Source organism: Tamandua tetradactyla, chromosome 19, assembly GCF_023851605.1.
Source record: "Tamandua tetradactyla isolate mTamTet1 chromosome 19, mTamTet1.pri, whole genome shotgun sequence".
NCBI classification, from domain to species: Eukaryota; Metazoa; Chordata; class Mammalia; order Pilosa; family Myrmecophagidae; genus Tamandua; species Tamandua tetradactyla.
The window spans coordinates 30,899,063-30,908,032 of record NC_135345.1 but is presented as its reverse complement, the minus strand read 5'-3'; the positions used below and the strand labels follow the sequence as shown (position 1 = coordinate 30,908,032).

Here is an 8,970-nt window from a genome sequence, read left to right as displayed (position 1 = left end):
TAACTGTGTTCACCATGTGCCTTTCCAGATGAAAGAGAAACTCTGACTATGTTTACCATGTGCCCTTCCACTTGAGAGAGAAACCTTGAACTTCGTCAGCCTTCTTGAACCAAGGTATCTTTCCTTGGATGCCTTTGATTGGGCATTTCTATAGACTTCTTTTAATTGGGATATTTTTTCAGCCTTAGAACTGTAAACTAGCAACTTATTAAATTCCCCTTTTAAAAGCCATTCTGTTTCTGGTATACTGCATTCCAGCAGCTAGCAAACTAGAACGACAATAAAATCATGTTGTCTAAGCCAACTCATTTTGTGGTTTTGTCATAGCATAGGGGCAAACTAAGAAAAACATCGTATCAAATAATTCTAAGGAAAATGCACTTTAAGGTAATAGTCATTTTACTATTTCAGTATGATTTTCTATAATACATGGGAATATTTAAGGTATAGGAATTGGTTATCACATATAATTCCCTCTGAATTTTCCAGTCCACATAATCAAATTTTGCTTATTTTCTATTTCCATAGTGTGCACATCTTTCCTAATTTTTTTCTTTCATGAAGTAACACTGTCAGTAATTTATAGAATCACAAATCAAAATGTAAATTTTTTTTAAAGATACTATTTTCAGACCCTCAATGACTCAAATCAACTATGTATAGATTTTCACAATTTGAACACTGAAATATCTGAGTTTCTGTTAACTTTCCTCAAGTTTTGGGGAAAATATCTTTTATTTAAGGTCTACTCTGACCAAACTATTTAATACTGCAAACCATTGCTCTTTCCAGTACCTTGTCCTTCCCCCTCACAGTTCCACTTTTCTCTTTCCTGCTATACATTTTCATACCATTTATTATCTCCTGCCATATTAAGTATTTCAAATTGGTTAAGTTGGACTTTAAATTTGGTTCTGGTTGGAGGTCCGTTATGACCCTATGGGAACAGAGGTAATAATGTCTGAGAATAATAGTTTACTAATACAGGTTCTATGGAGAGAAGGTTGCCATTAGGGGTCCATAGGGAGCACAATGGTCTCAGATGGGACAATCAGCAGTTGGGAAGCACACATGCAGAGGAAAAGGACCCTTGGGTCTTTATTGTGGACCAGAGATGTAGGTTAGTAGATTAACCACAGTAGTCAAAGGTTGGCTAGTTAAAACAAATGTATACAAACAAAGAATAAGGGGCTGGGGGTCTGAAGATAGTGAGAATAGATAACTTATCATCTGAGACTAGCTTTGAGTTTGGGTTAAAGTGTGTGGATAGTATGGGTGGTAGCCATAGATGTGGGTTTGAACTCTTGGGGAGTTTATGCCCCAGGGTTGGAAATATGCTTATAAACTAGGCATGGCCAATTTGAGACAAGTGGCTTAGGCAAAGTGAGATGAATGCTGAGGCAGCACACAAAAGTTTTGATAGTTAACACATTGTATAATTTACTTCCTCATTATGCCAATGATTTATTGTCTGTAACCTCTAAGAAGAATATGATATCCATGAAGACAGGGTATTTGCTTTATTCATTAGTCTGAATATATTCACTGTTGTGAATAAATCCCTTGCATACACCCAAATGCCTTGTACATGTCTGGCATGGAGTAGGCACTCAATGAATATTTGTTGAATACATGAATCAACTGGAAAGCTGCTAAGATTCTTGGACAATTCGAAGGGAAATATTAAGAGACATATCAGATTTCCTGACAATAAGGCAATGTGAATACTACATTTTAAACACTGAATGAAAATGAAGTGATTATGATTATATCTTAAACCAGGGAAGAAAACTATTTAAATCATTTATACTCAAACTGCAGCAATTATGCTGCATGTCAACATTTGTAGCTAAAAAACTAACAATCCCTTTCACACTGTGGATTTTGATTGATTATTAGAGGTACTATTTGAACATGTAGCCTTACCTGTGACTTTACTGTAATTTATCCTTCACTCCAAAATCTAAATCTTGTATTGGAGCCACAGAATCCAAGCAACTAAATGCACCTTTAAATGAATATCTAATGTGGCAAAAACCTGCATGCAGACAAATAATATGAATCCAAAGAGTAAGAAAGTGTATAAAAATATTAAGAACTATTTTTCTTTAGAATTTACTTTTGATATTTCATTGGATGGTAAAGAGACAAATGTAAATACTTAATATTAATGCACTAATATTGATATTGACATGAGCATTGTATGTCCATTAATTCCACAAGCAGACCTTGAGCATTAACTATAAGGAGGTCATCATGTTGTATGTTTGGCTCTAAAAGGAAAAATTATTATGGGTCCTATCTTCAAGGACTTTATTATCTTTAGTGGTTTGCAGCAATGTAGCCCCAGAAAAACACCTCCTTAAATTTAAACCATTTCTGTGGGTATGAACCATTGTAAATAGGACTTTTGATGAGTTTTGATGTTGATGAGTCTGGTAGTTGTTCCACAGAGAGGGAATGATCTTATCAAAAGTGTAATGGCAAGCACAAGCACAAGCATGAAATGGACTGGGAATTTCAGTGTGGGAATGAGGAGAGAGAATGTTAAGGCAGAGAATGATGGAAAAGCTGATGGCAATTTAGGGACTAAAGGGGCAGTTTGAGACTTTTTGATGATCTAAGCAGTAAAAGCACTGTGGTACATCTCTGTATGTAATTAAAGATTTTTTAAAATTAAGCTATAAAATACATGTAAAAATCCAATAAGGAATAAATTATCCCCATAATAACCTATTGGAGGGCATTTTTATGTACCAAACATCATGGTTTTGAAAACAATATTTCTTTTTAAATTATTACACTCTAGTTTCCTTAATGCATGTATAACCTTGTGTAATTCAATGATGAGTCTAGTCAATCAAGGAAAAAATGTGCCTTGTTTAAGCAGAATTTAGTTGATGATAAATGTGGTAGGTTTAATTATGCACCCAGAAAAAAAATCTACAAATTCCATTCCTGTGATTGTGTATCAGTCATAAATGAGACCTTTGAAGATGTTATTTTTATTATATTTTTTTCGAGGGGTGCATGGTCTGGGAATCGAACCCGAATCTCCCACGTGAAAGGCAAGCATTCTACCACTAAACCAGCTGTGCACACTTGAGATGTTATTTTAAATTAAGGTCTGGACCTACTGAATGAAGTTGGGCCTTAATCATACGAGGAGAAGAACCTTGAAGTCAATGCAACCTGGGAGAGGAAGGAGAAGATGCCACAACCTGCATTGCCATATGACCAAAAGAGGTGAGAATCCAAGGATCACAGGCACTCAATACTAGAATACCAAAATCTTCAGGCAGAAAGCACTGCCTTGATGATGCCTCAGGTTTGGACTTCTTAAAACTGTGAACCAATAAAATTCATTAAGCCAAATTATTAAATACTATTTGTTTTAGCAGGTAAGAACATTGATGCAGGAAGCCATTGGCAGTTTTAAAAATATTGAATAGTATAGTCATATTTGTATTTCAGAAAGATCACTCTGATGTCTGTTTAGAAGACTGATATACCTCAAGGCAAAGAGTCTTGTTATTGTTATGTGGTGGTTTCCAATACAAATGTGATAAAAACCTGAAGAACTTTGGAAACATTTGAAATATATATACTGAAATGTATAGAAATTTCAGTCAATATATTTAAGACACATAACTGATTGGAATTAGGTTAAATAAATGGAAGGTTTCTATTCAGAGTCCCAGTTGTCTAGCTTGAATGACTAGCTAATGTTGTGGTGGGATGGAGTGAAGATAGCTTCCACCTTGTGAATTTTTTTTTTTTTTTTTTTTGCATGGGTAGACACTGGGAATCAAACTTGGGTTGCTGGCATGGCAGGCAAGAACTCTGCCTACTGAGCCAGCATGGCCTGCCCTATTTTTGTGAATATTTTAACTGAAGTGCTGGTAGGTACGTGATACTGCTGTTGATTTCGGAGTTATAAGCATAAAGATTGTTATTAAAAACTTAGCAGTAGAAAAAAATGCCCTGAAAGAATGGAAATACTGAGAAAGGAAAAAACTGTGGAAAATAAAAAAAAAATTAAATAGCAACTTTGGATGAGGGGGTTGAAGAGTATATTTCCTTGACGCTTTGAAAAGTCACTTCTATTTTATTCTCATAAGAGTCAGGTGAATAATGTAAAACAATTTATTATTATTTAGTAATTAGTCAACCAACCATATTTAAGAGGTGACTGTGACATGATAGATGGCTACGTCTTATTTTAATCCTTTTTCCTTTTTTCCATTATTGCACACTGCCTTCTAGAACACACTGAAAACAGTGCCTGATGACTCTAATTTTCCTTATAAGTCTAACCGATTGTTAATTGCTGTTATACTGGTATATTAAATGAACGTTTTGTATATAAAAATTTTGTTTTCTGCAAGACATTTGGCAAACCTATTTAAGTCCCATTTAAGAAGATGAAGATAGTCTGAATAATAATAGGTATTAATACAGAAGTAGACAAACATGCTGTACACAAAATGTCTATGCACCTATGAGGACATTGACCATAGCCAAATCACCCTTATCAAAATTTCAGGTCACCGCTGCCACCACTACTGCTGCCACTGAGTCTACACGTCTCCCAACAGCCGGCCCACCTGCCTGGGCCTCAGCCGACTGCCCCCACCTACTCTCTCTTACCATACTCCTCTTCCTTGTCCTCACACCCTCCTCCTGCCCAGAAAGCTGTCCAGCCACCAGCAACCCCCATGGCAACTGCACTGTACAATTACTCTAATGTCTTTAAATATGTTATTATTGGGGACATGGGAGTGGGAAAATCTTGCTTGCTTCATCAATTTATAGAAAATAAAGTTATGGCTGATTGTCCTCACACAATTGATGTTGAATTTGGTACAAGCATAATTGAAGTTAGTGGCCAAAAAATCAAGCTGCAGATTTGGGATATGCAGGACAGGAACGGTTTAGGGCTGTTACACAAAATTACTACAGAGGAGCTGCAGAAGCACTTATGGTATATGCTATCACTAGAAGGTACATATAACCACTTAAACAGCTGGTTGACAGATGCAAGGAATCTCACCAGTCCAAATACTGTTATCATTCTCATAGGAAATAAAGCAGATTTGGAGGCACAGAGAGATGTTGCATATGAAGAAGCCAAACAGTTTGCTGAAGAAAATGGCTTATTCTTCCTCAAAGCAAGTGCAAAAAACAGGAGAGAATGTAGAAGATACCTTCCTTGAAGCTGTCAAGAAAATCTATCAGAACATTCATGATGGAAGCCTGGGTTTGAATGCTGCCGAGTACGGTGTACAACAAAAATCCTCAGACCTGCAGAGGTGTGGGCTAACCAGTGAACCCCAACCCCACAGAGAAGGCTGTGGTTGCTAATTATCTCTTTGCTCTGGCCCCTTCTGGTAGTTACGTTCAGTCGTCAACTTGGCCAGGTGAAGGCACCTAGTTCTGTTGCTGTGGACATGAGCCAATGATATGTAAACCTCATCTGTTGCTGATTACATCTGCAGTCAGCAAAGAGGTGTGCCTGCTGTAATGAATGGTGTTTGATTTAATTGGCTGGTACTTAAATGAAAGAGCTCAATGTAGCACAGCCCAAGCAGCTCGGCATTCCTCATCTTAGCACTCGCAGCTCAACCCAGGCATTTGGAGATGCAGAAAGGAAGCACCGCCTGGTAAAAGCTTTTGGAGCCCAGAAACCTGGTGAGAAGGCCAGCAGAGATGACCCTGTGCCTTCCCATGTAAGAGGGAACTTCAGATAAAAGTTATCTACCTTTCCTCTGAAGAACTATGCATTTTTAACTAAATAAATTCCCTTTTATTAAAAGCCAATTCATCTCTGGTGTGTTGCATTCTGGCAGTTAGCAAACTAGAACACCCCTCATTTGACCTTTCACCTCTGTCTGTTGGAAGCAGTACTTTTTACTGCCTCGTTGTCTTCCGTACATCTCACTGGGTTTAATTAAAAAAGAAGAAAAAAGGAAGAAAGAAAAAAAATTCTGTTGTAAAAACAGTTAATACAATACTAAACTGCTAAACAACTAGATGTAATCAGGTTATCAAAAACAAGTAGAGTAATAAATCTCTCCTGCATGGAAACTCTAGACTTTTTTCCCTTTGATTGCCCTCAAGATAGGTATGCAACCAATTTTGCTCTTTGCTCTGGCCCCTTCTGGTAGTTAGGTTCAGTCGTCAACTTGGCCAGGTGAAGGCACCTAGTTCTGTTGCTGTGGACATGAGCCAATGATATGTAAACCTCATCTGTTGCTGATTACATCTGCAGTCAGCAAAGAGGTGTGCCTGCTGTAATGAATGGTGTTTGATTTAATTGGCTGGTACTTAAATGAAAGAGCTCAATGTAGCACAGCCCAAGCAGCTCGGCATTCCTCATCTTAGCACTCGCAGCTCAGCCCAGGCATTTGGAGATGCAGAAAGGAAGCACCGCCTGGTAAAAGCTTTTGGAACCCAGAAACCTGGTGAGAAGGCCAGCAGAGATGACCCTGTGCCTTCCCATGTAAGAGGGAACTTCAGATAAAAGTTATCTACCTTTCCTCTGAAGAACTATGCATTTTTAACTAAATAAATTCCCTTTTATTAAAAGTCAGTTCATCTCTGGTGTGTTGCATTCTGGCAGTTAGCAAACTAGAACACCCCTCATTTGACCTTTCACCTCTGTCTGTTGGAAGCAGTACTTTTTACTGCCTCGTTGTCTTCCGTACATCTCACTGGGTTTAATTAAAAAAGAAGAAAAAAGGAAGAAAGAAAAAAAATTCTGTTGTAAAAACAGTTAATACAATACTAAACTGCTAAACAACTAGATGTAATCAGGTTATCAAAAACAAGTAGAGTAATAAATCTCTCCTGCATGGAAACTTTAGACTTTTTTCCCTTTGATTGCCCTCAAGATAGGTATGCAACCAATACAGATTTAAACTGAGCACTGATGCTGGATTTACTGCTTTTTACCCTTCACCTTTTTTGGCAAGATTTTGTCTCACTGTATGGTTTAATTTGGTATCTTAAGCCTTTCTCCTCGTCTTTAACTGCTCAAGTGTGTCTATTATAACCAATAAGATTGTTGTGAAATGACTTCTGATGGTAGAGAAGGGGTTCTATGACTGCTTTTTGTTTTGTTTTTGTCGGATTAATTCCTTGTTGCATGGGTGACATTTTTGTTGAGAGGCTTGTTTCTGTCTTAGCTTTGCCCAGGGAAAGTATTCCTTGATCTTTTCTCTTGAGCTTTGTTGATAGCTTTGTTTTATCCTTATTTTTTTTTCACACTCCTTTATCCTTTTTTTTCTTAAACAGAAACTAAATATGTATAAAATTTGAAGGAACTGAACTGACAATACATTCTGTGTATATATCATTTTAATGAAAAAATAAATTGATTACTGGCATTAGAACAGTTCGTCTAAAATACCAATTTGTACAGTATGGCCTACATGTGACCATGTTCTGTTCCGTTCACACAAGGAAATTTAGACACAACTTAGGTTCACAAGTAATATGACGCCGCTCCTTGGTGCTGGCTTTAGCACCAAGCTGATTTGTGGACTTTAGGCTGGAAAGAGCTCCTAGCATATGAAAGGATTAATGTTAGCAGATTGTGTTCCATCTTTGCACTGTGGTTTACCTGCTAATTTTCTTAACTGTTCTTGTACAATCGACAATGTGCTAACCTGCTTTTTTCTTTTTGTAAACATTTTACATTACAGGTTGCATTTCTTACCTTACTATACAGAAAAAGAAAGAAGGCCGGGTTTATTATTGCACATTTTAAGCTTTTATACATTTATCTTTTTGGAATGGTCAGATTTTAAACCAGACAGCCAGACCAAGTTTGCTGTTACAGGATCTTAAATTGTACATTTTAACACTACAGTGAAATTATTTAAGATGCTCCTTGTGCTCATAGTATGAGGGGCTATTTTAAGTCATGTTGGCATAAAAGGGAAAGCGTAGTTCTGTATCGATGTTTTTGTTGATACAAAGCAAGTTATTACTTTGCATTGGGGTGATTTGGCCACTGAAAGAATACTGTATTGCAAGAGAAATAATCTGATTTCTTTAGACAACAAACTGAGTTTTTACCAAGTTCTTCACCTCTGTGGACTAATTTCTAATTGAGTTTATGGTTCAGAGGCTGGGGATCAAGATGTTATTTAAGTAGGATAAGTAAACCTCAGCAGCATGCACTCAGCTCAGCTTCTGTGTTTCAAATACACATTTTAAATCCCTCTTTACAGACATGAAAGTAGAAGTACATCTTTCTGGGTTGTAAACATGTGGTAGTACCAGAGTACTGTACAGTCAAATTTAAAGCAAAACTGGAATGTGCAGAAAATAGGATTTGGTGAGTTTGTAGACTCATCTTCATTTTTTCTTTGTTTAGCTTTTTAAAAAACAAGATACCTGAAGTAGATTGACATATTCTGTTAAAGACTTATAGTGATCCACTCTGCTTACACTGTTGCATCACAAGGGACTCGCCCAGGGACCATGACCTGGATGTATATATTTACAAAAACAAAACAAACTGCCCATTGGGATACAAGGTAACAATCACAAACTAAAGACCATGGCTTCTTGTTTAGGTGCAATATCCTGATTCCCAAAGTTAGTTACAGCGGGTCTTATTGTTTGTGTGACAGAAGGATTTATTCAGACTGCTGTACTCTTCATTTGAGGTAACAAAATGCTATTAATCTATTTATTTGTAAACAAATCTAGATGAATCTAGATTTAATTTAGTTTAATCTAAACAAAAATTCAGTAGCCCAATTTGAAAAGCATAGGAAAGAAGTTGGATTACAGAATTAAGATTTTAAAAACGTATCTCAACATGTTGAAATAACAGGTCACACTGAATTTTTTTAAAAAGGAAACTTCTGAACTCTGATTAAGGAAATCATTTGTAAAAAATAAGAGCAGGCACATTATGGATTAAAAACAATGAGATCTGCTTATAAGTAAATTGAG

General features: G+C 36.7%; 1 pseudogene; it reads left to right on the top strand.

Moving 5' to 3' along the window:
• The first annotated feature begins 4,718 nt into the window (after nucleotides 1-4,718).
• Nucleotides 4,719-5,364, top strand: LOC143663547 (ras-related protein Rab-14 pseudogene; annotated as a pseudogene).
• The last annotated feature ends 3,606 nt before the right edge of the window (nucleotides 5,365-8,970 follow it).